Source organism: Epinephelus moara, chromosome 19 (genome assembly GCF_006386435.1).
Source record: "Epinephelus moara isolate mb chromosome 19, YSFRI_EMoa_1.0, whole genome shotgun sequence".
NCBI classification, from domain to species: domain Eukaryota; kingdom Metazoa; phylum Chordata; class Actinopteri; order Perciformes; family Serranidae; genus Epinephelus; species Epinephelus moara.
In genome coordinates this window covers 37,972,853-37,985,734 of record NC_065524.1, presented here as the reverse complement: position 1 = coordinate 37,985,734, position 12,882 = coordinate 37,972,853, and positions in this window count along the sequence as shown.

Below are 12,882 nucleotides of genomic sequence, written 5' to 3'. Positions count from 1 at the left end.
GAAGTATGTGGAAACTTAATTTTTTTTCTTAATATGATTTTCTAAGGTGTCTACTCACATATCATTGATATATAAAACATGTATAGTCTTTAGAAATGTATTTTTAAGTGAAAAATGACAAGCATACACTTTGGCAACTATTGTTGCCGGTGGGCTTAAATGGGTTAAATCTTCCACTTGGTACTGAGTGCCCTCGTTTGCGAGATAACCCTTGATGAGGGAAGTCACAAATATTAGGGTCGAGATCTTTCCCTAAGAAATGAGACACCACTTTATGCACAAGAGGATCGAACTGCAGACCTCCAGCGTGAAGCCGCTTCCGGTGCAGGCTCCCGTCTCAAGCCTACCTCCAGTGTGAGGCCGTTTGGGACAGGAAGTGCGCACAAGAAACTTGAAAATAAAAGAAACTTCAAAATAAAATCACGTAATCGATTTTGGAAGAGGCAACTTCATCATGGATTTATATTTAATTAATCAACATTGTAACGTGAAAACCATTAGTTTCTTAAATGTAGAACACTTTTGATGTTGTCTATCCTTTATTTGTGGAAATTCCAAAATAACCTTTAACCTGCTGCATCTAGTTATAAACTTTTAACCTAAGAAAAACCTAACCTTTAACCTATGAAAGACATGTCTTCGGTCAACCTGGAGTCCCTCTGAAGAGGAGTAGTTACATGAAAACATCAATCAACATGCTAACACTATGTACATTTGTTCAGAGCCTTAACAGCTCATGTATAACATTTATTTAAGGTAAATGCCTTATTTTTTTTATTTCTATTGAATTAAATGATTCCACTCAGGTCTTCAATGATGTACTTTACACCAGAAGATCTTAAGAAGATTGAGGCCAATCAGATTTTCAACTATGCTTAAATATAAAAATGTCAGCATTTAGGGAGGAGAGGAATAGATAAAACTGTAGTCATTTTCTTGAAATGCACTAACTCACCTGTGATCTTCATGGTATAATTAAAGGAAATTATTATGGCAGGCCTAAAAGCAATTAGGAAAACAGATAAAAGTACACCTTTTCACTCTGTTCTATTCAGCCTTTTATTGAACATCATACAATATCGATATATTGCCCATCCTTATTATCCTACTCCATTTCACATTCAGTGTAGGTCATGTATCCTCTCTTGTCATTGACCTCTTCGCAAAAGTTCCACGTCTTCAATTTTGTGGAATTTGAAACGGTCCAGGATTTCTTCTGTCTCCTGGTCATCGAGATGGCAATGTTCGTTTTCATCCCAAAGCCTTCTGTACTGCCTCACAACCTCTGCCAGTTCTTCCTCTCCCATAGTGAGGACACAGGGAAACTCCACCTTTCAATACACAAAAGTAAATTATACAAAACAATACAGTACGATACAATACTACAATAATGTTTGCAGTTTAACTTGATTGGATACTGCATATGTTTTTTTATGGAAGGCAATTAAGATAAGTGTTAAATTTTTATAGTAAGGTTTGTGGTTTGACTATATCTGTGCTTTTAATTATTTTTACATGCAATATTGCCTTTGCTATTGTGGGATAAAATGGAGTGGTGCATCTACATAACACAAAAAAAGTAATGTTAAGTTCAATGTATATTTTTATTTCAGTTGGTAAAAGTGTAGACCATGTGAAGTGAATTATTAAACAGCTTCGGACTAATTGTGATGTTAGATACTGTAACTATGTGACATAACTTTGGAGAGAGTGAAAAGTGACGTCTCAGTAACACCGCGGCACAAACGCGCCTTGTAAAACGTAATGCCTCGTTTATGACAGATAACACTACACAAATACAAACATCGTAACACCTATATGATAACCAATCGATCCACTGTTTGATTTATCAACGGCTTCATTAGATATAATGCACAGGACCAGGAGGAGGGTCAGCAAAACAGCGGAGAAGTGACCGGACTTGCAGATACGCTAAATGATGCAATTTAGCCTATAAATCGATAAAAGTCGTATTTTGATCAACGTTAGGTTATGTCTCAAATAAATTAAGAAATAAACCCCTTTGCGTCGGGTTTCCATTCATCCTGGCAGGGTTTATTTCTCCACAACAACCTCCTCACTCAACATTATCCCTTACTTAACACAGCTCACCAACATACTGGTATGTAATGTATGTAATGTATTTTCTGGACTTACCGTCACAACTGTAGGTCGTCCATGTGTTTTACACAGGTTTCACAAAATGTCGGAGTCTCCTTCTTCTTCTTCTTCTTCTTCTTCTTCTTCTGTTAAAATCCCGGAGTCCCTCAGGAGGCGTAAAAAAAGTTTGTTATTTCCGGGCCTCACACTGGAGGTAGGCTTGAGACTGGAGCCTGCACTGGAAGCGGCTTCACGCTGGAGGTCTGCAGTTAGACCCCCCTCACTTTATGCAAATCGGCGTGGCCGATGTGCAGGCATACGTCACGCGTAGTAGCGACGCAAGATAATCAGAATCAGAATCAGAAATACTTTATTCATCCCTGAGGGGAAATTATTTATGTTACACTGTTTTATGTTATACTGGTAGTCATTCAGGTTTGAAAATGCCGGCTGCAGCGCTTGTGTTGTGGCGTGTGCTATGTTTATTCTTCTCCATCTGATGAATCAACGGAGAAAAAATGCTGAAAACAGAAGGTGCCTACGACGTCTTCTAGTTCTGATCGATTTTGTTCGAGTAAGTTGATTTGTTTAAATATTTTGATGCTGGGTTCAACTGAGTTGCTGATGAGTTTACGCTAGTCCAACCATCTGTTGTTTGTATAGCCTACATTCCGATCATACAGTAACAAATTGTTTGCCAAAACTTGCCGAAGGTGTTCTGGGAAATTTCATCTTCCACTTCGTTGAAAGTGTGGGTCGGGGCTCCCGTGGAATCTAGGGCGGGTTTTTAGTGTTGGAAACCACTTCCACTACCTCAACTCTGTTTCGGGACACCACTAGCCTAAACGTGAACACGCACAACCAAGTGCAAGTGGGTATTTCTAGGGTAAGTTTGGGTATTAGGACAGGCCCTATAGCTTGACGTGCACCTCTCCAGAAATGTAATTACACGTCACCGTGACGCAAACACCCTGTATATTTTTGTAAGCTGAAAAACATTTCCCTCAGTGGAAACAAAGATTTTACTTACTTTTTTTTAACTAATAAGAAAACTGTTTAGACAATAAAGTCCCCACAAAAAAGTACTTTAAGTCCCATGTGTAAATGATCCTGGCTTCATATGAGTAGAGAAAAGCTTCGTGAACTGCTCGGCTAATTTATGCACTGTAAAATGTTACAGGCTCATGCTGATAGTGTTAGCATGTTATATTTGTTGGAAAAAAGTGGCTAGTAGAAGACAGATGTTTATTCGGTAAACCTTGTGAGTTGTAAGGCCTCATTTACACCGCAAGCGATGCGTTCGCGTAGCGCTTGCAAACGGTCGCTGTTTACTCGCGTTTTCATTTTGGCAAGCATGTTAACAGGTTAGAGCCTTCACACTGCATCCGTTCTATGCTAGTGACCATATTTTGATTTCCAAAAAAGAGGACACTCGACCCGGCCACGAGATAGCCTACTTAAATGATACTCGCAGTTTACTCAAAGATGCCTTATAATTTTAATATATTTAAAATTTATATGTATGGATAGAAAATTCAGTTATATTACAAATAATGTCTCTCAAAGACAGAAATTCAGATAGGCCCCTATAGATAGGACACACACACACACACTAGAGTGTGGCTACCCGATCCGAGCCCGACGGGTCCCTACGGTAGCCTACCCGACGGGTCGGGCCGGGTTCGGTCAAAAATGTATAAATTGTATTCGGGCTCGGGTCGGATTCGGTCAGCTTCCAGTGAAAATGTAGTGTAAAAATAAATAAAATCCTATTGTCTGTCCTGTTTATTGCTTGGGCACTGTTATTTACGTGACAACACCTGAACAGAACACACACAGACACACATTGGCTGTTTGTTTCTCCCTCTCCCCTCGCTGGAAGCCTCGGACCTCCCGCCGCCCACTCCTGTCTCAAACATGGAGGTCTCCCTCTCCGCGGAGCACCCACGGCGCATGCCCGGCCTGTTAAATAGAAAAATAGGAAAACTGGACATTATCATCAATTTATAAACACCCCCCAGACGCCCCGGACAGGACGTGAAAAGTGGACATGTCCGGGCAAAAGAGGACGTTTGGTCAGCCAATTCTATGCGCTGCTCGAGTTGCGCTGCTTTTGCGAGCAAGCTCGAAAATATAAGAGACGCCGTTTTTGTGCAATTCGTGAGCGAATGGTCACGGTATTCAACAAAAAATACGAGTTTGCATGTGTTGTGACCTCTCTCGGCCACTGTAGACATCTCCCCCTTGACCAAGCGAGACCTGACAGGCACATGTTTCATGTACTTACCCATTTGCAGTGCTAAATATTAATTCTACAAGTGTTGGAATAATCACTGGCGCGCAAACCTGTCCACCCTGGGCTTTGAGTCCAAACTCACTTCTTCTTCTTTGGGGTTTATTGGAGATTTGCAAACACGGTGCACTACCGCCACCAGCTGTTTGGGTGTGGTTTGTATTTTGAAAGGAGAGCAGTGGCCGTTGGGCGATGCGTCTGTTCGGTTTTGGTGTGAATACTGTGGTGTGTGCTGCCGCAAGGCTTATGGACCGCTTCGTGAGCGCTACGCGAACGCATCGCTTGTAGTGTAAATGAGGCCTAATGGAGCCGAATTTTGTAACATTTACTTAGTTAAACTTCTCTACTCACTAGGCTAATTTATACAATGCAAAAGGTCATAGGCTTATGCTAATAATGTTAGCATGTTGTATTTGTGGACAGAATGTGTCCAACTAAACACAACTGTTTCCTCTGTGAACCTTGCAAGTTATAACAGAGCCAAATATTGTAATGTTACCTTTATTAAATGTGGCTGTGGTTCCTGGCTTCATAGAGGAAAACTCAGCTAGCCACTAGGCTAATTTAACGTAAACGTCATGGGCCTATGCTAACCTGTGAACCTTGTGTATTATAATGGAGCCAAATCCCTTACGTGTGTGTAATACTGTCACTATTAAGACGCGTTTTCGGTGTGTTTTGAATCACAGAAACTCAGCAGAATGGCACAGAAACCCCACCTCCAACTAGCATTTTGGAGGTGTGAGTGCAGAGCAACGGATACACCGATGCCCAAGTGGAAATGCTCACAACAGAATGTCACGTGCCACAGTGCAGGTTCTGCATAGAGCTGACATACGATTATATAAATATAAGTTTGGGGGTTGAAGCGCTCTGTGGTCGCAGGGTTGAACGTGATCCATCTTCTTTGTTGCATGATCGTCCTTATCGTTCACTTTTAGCAGTAGCAGAGGTTTAGTCTTCTTGGCCATTAATATTAGCCTCCCTCGCCAGGTGGGGAAAATGTGGCGGGGAAACTGAACAATTACCATTTAAGTACCTTTGAGCAAGGCAACGCTCCAGTGCAGTTGCTCAGTGGCCAGAAGGAGAAGGCTGTGGTTGCACTGGGAAGCCCAGAGGGCAGGGGACTGAAACTCGACCCGCTGCCTGGAAAATAAGCTTCTAGCAGAAAAGAAAAGGCATAAATATGCTATAAACTAAGTGTTGATTAAGCAGCTGTGTGAACAGAACCAGGGAATGACAGAAGTAACATGTAGCAGCTCTGACGGACATTAACAGGGAGAGGATCACAGTGTCTGCCTTTACTCTCTCATCTGCTTTATCGCTCCCTCACACACACACACACACATGCAGGCATGCTTCACTCAGTCATCAGTGAGGGATAAGATAATGACAGGTGATGGACAAAGAGAGGAGTCCCGCTGAGAGAGGACATGCAGGAAAAACACAGGAGTGTGTGAGAGAGTGAGTGTGTGTACTGGTTGGGCCTGTGCTCAGCGGGGGGTTACAGCTAAAGAAAACAGAAGTGGTTTTCACACATTAGCAGGCGACCAACAACACACACACACACACGGGGAACGCAGGAGGCTTTCACACGTTAACCAGCCTTGTGGAAAATCTGACCAAAACTTGATTTAAAGGGACATTCTGCCACGGAAAAAAAGCAAAAAGAGGCACAGAGAAAAGGGCACTGCCAGGAGAAACATTCAGTAAAATATTGCTATTTCTTTCCCGAAACAGATCCAAATAAATTCAACCACAGCCGTAAAAATACATTGTGGGGCTGTTGTTCTAATTTATCTGTGCAACAATACCAACATAAATCTGTGTGGGACTAAATCGGCCTAAACGCGGTGATGCATGACCGCCTGTGTGTGTGTTTACATGTGGACAATTGATTAAATCTTTAATTACCTGTGCCGTTTTTTTAAGGAGATCTAAAGCTTCAACACAAACAAAATGGTGTCCCCCCCCCACTGGAAACCAAAACACACCTTTCACCCTTGAATTGATTGACTGAGGGGCTGATATGAGACCTGTGGGGTGTGTGACAGCTGAGGGGCAGGTCTGCTGGGTTTCAAAGCTGGCTCACGAGCGTTGGCGACGGCTGCAACGTTTGAATTTAGCTTGTTGTTATTTATTGATGAAGGCAAAATGTGTGTGTGAGAGTGTTGAGGTCTTAGCATGAAGCTCTTTGTCTCTGGGCTATTTGTGATGGTGGGATTCATAAATACTGACTTGCACTTATCCGAAGTGATTTACAGTGTCAGCTGAATGCTTGAAGAGAAAATTTGCTTACCATAAGCTGAAGCAGAGCACATTCTTAGTAAGCATTGTTTTGGCTTGAACAGTGTGCTGCAGTGATGCCCCCAAAAGCTGTTTTGACACCACAGGACAGTGACATAGCATTGTGCAAAATCAGAAGTTATGTTTCCATTAAAACACTGCCTATATTTTAAAGTTGAGAAATGTCAGCAAATAAAATGTGTTTCCATGATTAATGGAGCAGCAGTGACTCTGATGCATCATGGCATTTCATTGTTGCTTCCCACCTAAGATGGCATTTGTGCTTTTTTTGTTAATTAATTTGTCTCTTGGTGAACCACATGCACCCCGCCGTGTGTTTTTATCTCTGCTATGGTGCTGCAGAGGTGGGGGTTGACATGCAGCAAACCCCCCGTCTGGAATCGAATCAGGCTTTCTGCTGTAGTGGAGGCCTGTAACGATTAGTGGCAGCGTGACATGAATGTTTTGTCTGCTCGAAAAGAAAAAGAGGCAGGTAGCACGACATCAAGGTCCATTCCAAAAAATCTATTTGTCAGCTTTTGTCACATCTTTTCTGTTTGTGACGAGCCAACTTTTCCGCCTCAGTCATGAAAACTTTCTATGGAATATTTTTTGTTTCCGTGTCAGTGTTTTTTTCCATCCATCCATCTATTTTCATCCGCCTAACCCGGGCCAAGTCGCAGGGGCAGCAGACCACACAAATCACCCCAGACGTCCCTCTCCCCTGCGATGCTTTCCAGCTCCTCCTGGGGGACCCTAAGGCGTTCCCAGGCCGGATGAGATATGTAAACCCTCCAGCGTGTTCTGGGTCTGCCCCGGGGCCTCCTACCAGCAGGACGTGCCCAAAACCTGGTTGCCTTCCCCGTCCCTAGAGCCAGTCCACAATGCCAGGGATCAGCATGCATTGGGCCCCACCCCTGCCTGGCGCTCAGCACACGATGCACCAAATCCTGATTCATCACCCATTGGGTAGTGAACCCAGACGGGCCCCATGGCCCAAAGCCCGGCCACCCGCCACTGGTGAGCTCCCCATACCAGGTGAGGTGACCAAAGTCTGAATATTCCGTTTCATCAAGGTCTTCTTGAATCACTCTTAGTCTGGCCCCTCCCCTGGGACCACTTTGCCTTGGGAGACCCTACCAGGGGCTATTAGCCCCGGACAACACAGCTCCCAGGGTCACGGAGACACGCAAACCCCTCCACCACGTTAAGGTGGTGATTCTTGGAGGGGATAGGGTAAGGAGCATGGACATGTGAAGAGAGCTCGGAGTAGAGCAGCTGCTCCTTCGCATCAAAAGGGGTCAGTTGAGGTGGTTCGGGCATCTGATCAGGATCCTCCTAGGCGCCTTCTGTTAGAGGAGTTCTGGGCACATCACATTGGCAGGAGGTCCCGGGGCAGACCCAGAACATGCAGGAGGGATTACATATCTCACCTGGCCTGGGAACGCCTCAGGATCCCCCAGGGGGAGCTGGAAAGCGTCACTGGGAGGAGGGATGTCTGGGGTGCTTTGCTTGGCCTGCGGCCCCTGCATTCTGGCCCCGGATTCTTTCCTGTATCTACATCTCTTGTTTTTCTTTTTCTTTCCGTCTTTTTTTAAAATTTAATTTCTCTTACCATGTTTTCATTGTGCACCAACACACCAAAGCTAATTCACTTTGTATGAAAACCAGTTTGGCAATAAACCAGCTTCTGATCCCAAAATTAGCTTAAATAATGTATAGAAACAGAAAAGAACTGGTATTCACAATGACTTCAAGCCACTGGCAAAAGTTTGTTTCCAAGGACATGCAAAGTATCAGCAGCAATTATCACTGCAGCATGAATTAGGAGCAGGCAACTGTGACTCGATCAATTCGGAAAACATTTACATCTGGTTTGGTAAAATGTGTTTGGATCCCCATTGACTTTCACTAGAAAAATGCCAGTCTCCTGCAGAAAGCTGGTCTCCTTTAAATAAGTTAACCTTTGTCAGAGTAATGGAACAATTGAAGAGAGACTGAAGAGTGCAAACTTAACAGCTTGCATGCCGTTTAAAGAGTGAAATACTTTGGTTCCCCATTGACTGTGACTACCGAATGCAAATAGGCCACGGCTGCCAGTTTGTCAAGCACAACAGCATGAAAACACTTTGGATGTCTTGAAGAAAAGTGTGGTTTTAGTGAGGAAAAAAAAACACCTCATCATGGCTGGGGATCTTTTGCAGGGACTTCTAAAAAAGCCCCCGACCCATTCCTTAACTGCAGCGTGTAGCAGCAAGCCCTGTCAATATTTTCTAATTGGAATGAATTGAGGTAGAAAGTGGTAAAGGGCATGCTGCGTCTGTGTATGTGAGAGGGGGGAGAAAAAGCCAGAGACGGTTAGACTGAGAGAAGGATGGAGGAAGACAGAAAGAGTTGCTATGCACAGAATGACACTTATACTGTGAAATCCAATAGTCAATATTTTGTCAGAAGCCTAATCTCCCATGTCTGGTGAGCGTGTGAGAATGCCATTTTGTATGACGTGGTGTGCTCTGCTCACTGTGTGTGTTTCTGTGTGTGCATTGCCTCTTCTCTCAGTCTCAGATGTCAGCTTTAAGAAAGACGGCGCTGGTTGGGAAATCTTGAGAAACAGTTTTACATTCCTCGAAGAAATGTGATTTCTGCATTCATAACATTGTGTCATTTTGAATAATTTGGCATCCGAAGTGCTCTATGGGGTAAATGCTGAAATTGGTACCATTGTATGGTACTTTGATCTGTGTGTGTGTGTGTGTGTGTGTGTGTGTGTGTGTGTGTGTGTGTGTGTGTTAGGATACGTATGTAAATTATAGGGCTGCTTCCCGCTGTTTGAATCAGAAAGCACTGGCCTAGTTCCCATCACTGTCTAACCAGCCATGACGTGCTATCAGAGATAAGAAGAGGAGAGGAAAGAGAAACAGATAGAGGAGAGATTGAAATCGAAAGGGTGGAGCAAAACAACGGGGGGAGAGCCAGAAACAAGTACACATAGTGTTACACACATGGTGGAGATCCAAAGTGCTGTATAGGTTTGTGTGTGGAACCAAACCCCTGAGCACCCCGCCAGACTTGAACTGAGTGCAGACTTTCTACTCATTCCTGGTTTCCTGTTGGGCTTCAGTTTGTATTGATGAAGGCTCTGTACAACACTTTGACGAGCACTGACAGAACGGTTCTGACAACATGGAGCCTCATAGTTCAGCAGCACAAGTCGCACACTGTCATGTGTATCCTGTATGTCCAAAACGTATTTGCTTGCATACAACACTAAGCTCTGCAGCTTCGTCTCTGATGTCAGCATTTAGTAGTACGTGAGTTCGAATTCTAAACGTGCCATTACACACGGGGCTTGTTTAGTTTGTTTTCATCACATGAGCCAAGCCACACCGCCAAATCAACCCAGTCTCCCTCCGAAGTTGTCAAAATCCAGCACTTGGTCAGATTGCCGTCCTTTCACTTTGGCATGATATGCACCAGGTCACCATTATTGTTTAACACCACCCGGCAGCATCAGGGGCAAACGCTGCGCAACAACAATGAAAGTTAACGAGGTAGAAGTCCAACTAGGGTGAGTGTGAGGGGAGGCGGATGGGTCCAACAACCACGGACTTTCACCCAGGACACAAGTGCTTGCTTCCTGAAAATTGTAAAGCCAAACCCTGTTATTTTTTCCCTAAACCCAAACACGTGCATTAGTTGTCAAAACATAACCACATGCATTTGTTGGTGAAGGGAAAGAAAGTCAATTTGCAGTGTTGAACTGACGCAACACTTTTATTTTGAAAGAGACTGTATCAAACTGTACATTTCCTGTGAAAACAGAAGTGTATTTTGAAAACAGACAATGCATGTAACAGGCTGAAGTTGACGCGGCGTCCCAGAACGTCAACAGCCAACACACCCAGGGTACCTTGGACGTCATATCTTGACTTGAATGTCTTGTGTGAATGTGAATGTCTTAAATCAAAGACATGATTATCAATACCATCAAAAATATGGATGCTGCTCCCTCTATTAAACTGATACGGAGATGCTGTATTGAGGTGATGCAGTGCACAGTATACGCCACCAGAGGTCACTCTCTGCCGTTGCAGAGCAGCCATAATCATTTGTTACAAGTGATTTAGAGTAAAATAAAGTCAGTGTTGAGCAGTAGTGTCGCCACTGACTTTATTAACTTGACTACAGTGGTGGTAACATCACTACTTTCTGAGTCAAAAAGCTTTTAAGTAACAAAGTTGATTAATTGACAGAGTAGCGTGGTAGCTTCCACAAAAGTTACAAGCTCTTTTCTGAGGAAAAGCTCTGAAGTGCAGCCGACTTTTTTGCAAATGAGGTTGGCATTAAAAACATATCTTACAACCTCAATGATAATTTTCTGATTTTAGTGTTCTATATCCTCTACTGTTTACATGTCTTCCTACATTTCTATTTTTGTCTTCCACTTTTTAGTATCTCTATGCTGCCCCTTTGTGCTGCCCCTTTCAGCCGTTTTCATTTGCATCATAAACAAAATGTGTTTACTTCATGTCATAAGCAGCAATTGATTGGCAGTGGTGTCTGTTCGGTCCGGCCACAACTAAAACATCCTCCCTCTTTTTATTTGGCTTCAAAGTCCCGACTCCTCCCCGGCCCCTCATGTTTACTGCATCTCTGCTGCGCCATAACAAGTCGCCTGTCCTTCCCTTTAACTTCTAACTCTCTTTATTATCTAGCAGTGGACACGTTTTAATAAACATGTCAGCCGGTAAATGTCTTTTCTCTCTGGCTCCATCCCTTCCATTCTTCCTCAATTGTATCCACTGAAAGCTGACTTTCTCCCTGCCCTTGCACTGCTGCACACACTGACGTATAAAGAGGAGGCTAATGCACAGAGTTAGGACGCTGATTAAATGAGTCTAGAATGTAGGAGGCGAGCTAATGTTTAGCATTGTCCGGCTGATTAAAGCATAGCAAACAAGTGATTGCTATGCAGCTCTGCTCCTCACTGCTAACTCATACACAAGGCTGCTCTCTGTTCTCCCTCTCCACGGCTCGACATCTCTCGATCTCTCTCTTTAATTCTCTATCTTTGCCTCACTGAATCGCTCAATCTCCCCTTCTCTCTGTGTCACTCTGATTTGCTTTCTCTCTCAATATCCCTAAATAAAGAACGCTTCAGTTCCATCCCCACATCTTCGCTTGTTTTTGCTCAGACCATTTATTTTATTAGGATGGCGTCCAGCTTCACTATAAACTTGAATCAGACTAAACAGATATAGAATATGGATGCATGGACCGGCGGTTGAATGTCTTTCCTCCCCTCCTCCTCCTCGCCATCCCTGCTTCCTGGCTTCATGTCCCTATTTCTCTATCTCCCTGCGTTTCTTGGTCTATCTCCAAATGAAACTCCATCCCTCTCCCATTCTCTGTCCCTCTAAGACGGTCCCAGCTCCTTCAATTTGCCCAGCTCAGTTACCGTGCCGACAGCCCAAATTCAATTATCGCAGACTGTGTGATAATCCCAGGCCACTGATTGGTCACCGCAGCCCTCCATTAAGTGGACACAGCAGAGACAAGGATGCTGGCAGAGAAAGAAAAATGAGTGGAGAGAGGGTTAATACGTATAAATAGTAAGAGTGGAAGAAAAGAAGGGAAGAAAGGAAGGAGGGGAACTTTAGACGTGGGTTAAAAGCATAAAACCAAACATGTGCCCTGCTCTTTTTATCCCCTCAAAGCCCCTGGTATCCTTCAGGCTCAGGCTAAAACAAACAACCTTGCCCTTAAAAGCCCAGTCCATAATCCCTGTGTAATCACTCAGACAGCCTCACCACACATAACCAAAACACGAGAATGAAGACAGATATATCTGTGTTTTTTGTTTAAAGTGAATTGGCTGGATTCCACATCAAAGGTATTTAAATGGAGCTCATGTAAGTGAGTGAGTGGTGGGTGAGGCGGAAGAGCGTGACGGCAATAAAACACAACGATGCTGCTGAGAACTTTATCTTTACGACTGAGGAGCAACAAATTGGTACAAGATTCTTGTTCGTTTCTTTATTGAATGTGTTTATAAACTACAGTTGGAGGGTTTCATCCAAATGCCATATTCAATACTGAATAAAACTTTAACATAAAAGGATCATACTGTTTTCTAGATTTGTTTTTAAAGGGAAGCCCCTCTAAAAGAAAATCCCTAAAATATCTTTTGTGTTATCAGAAAG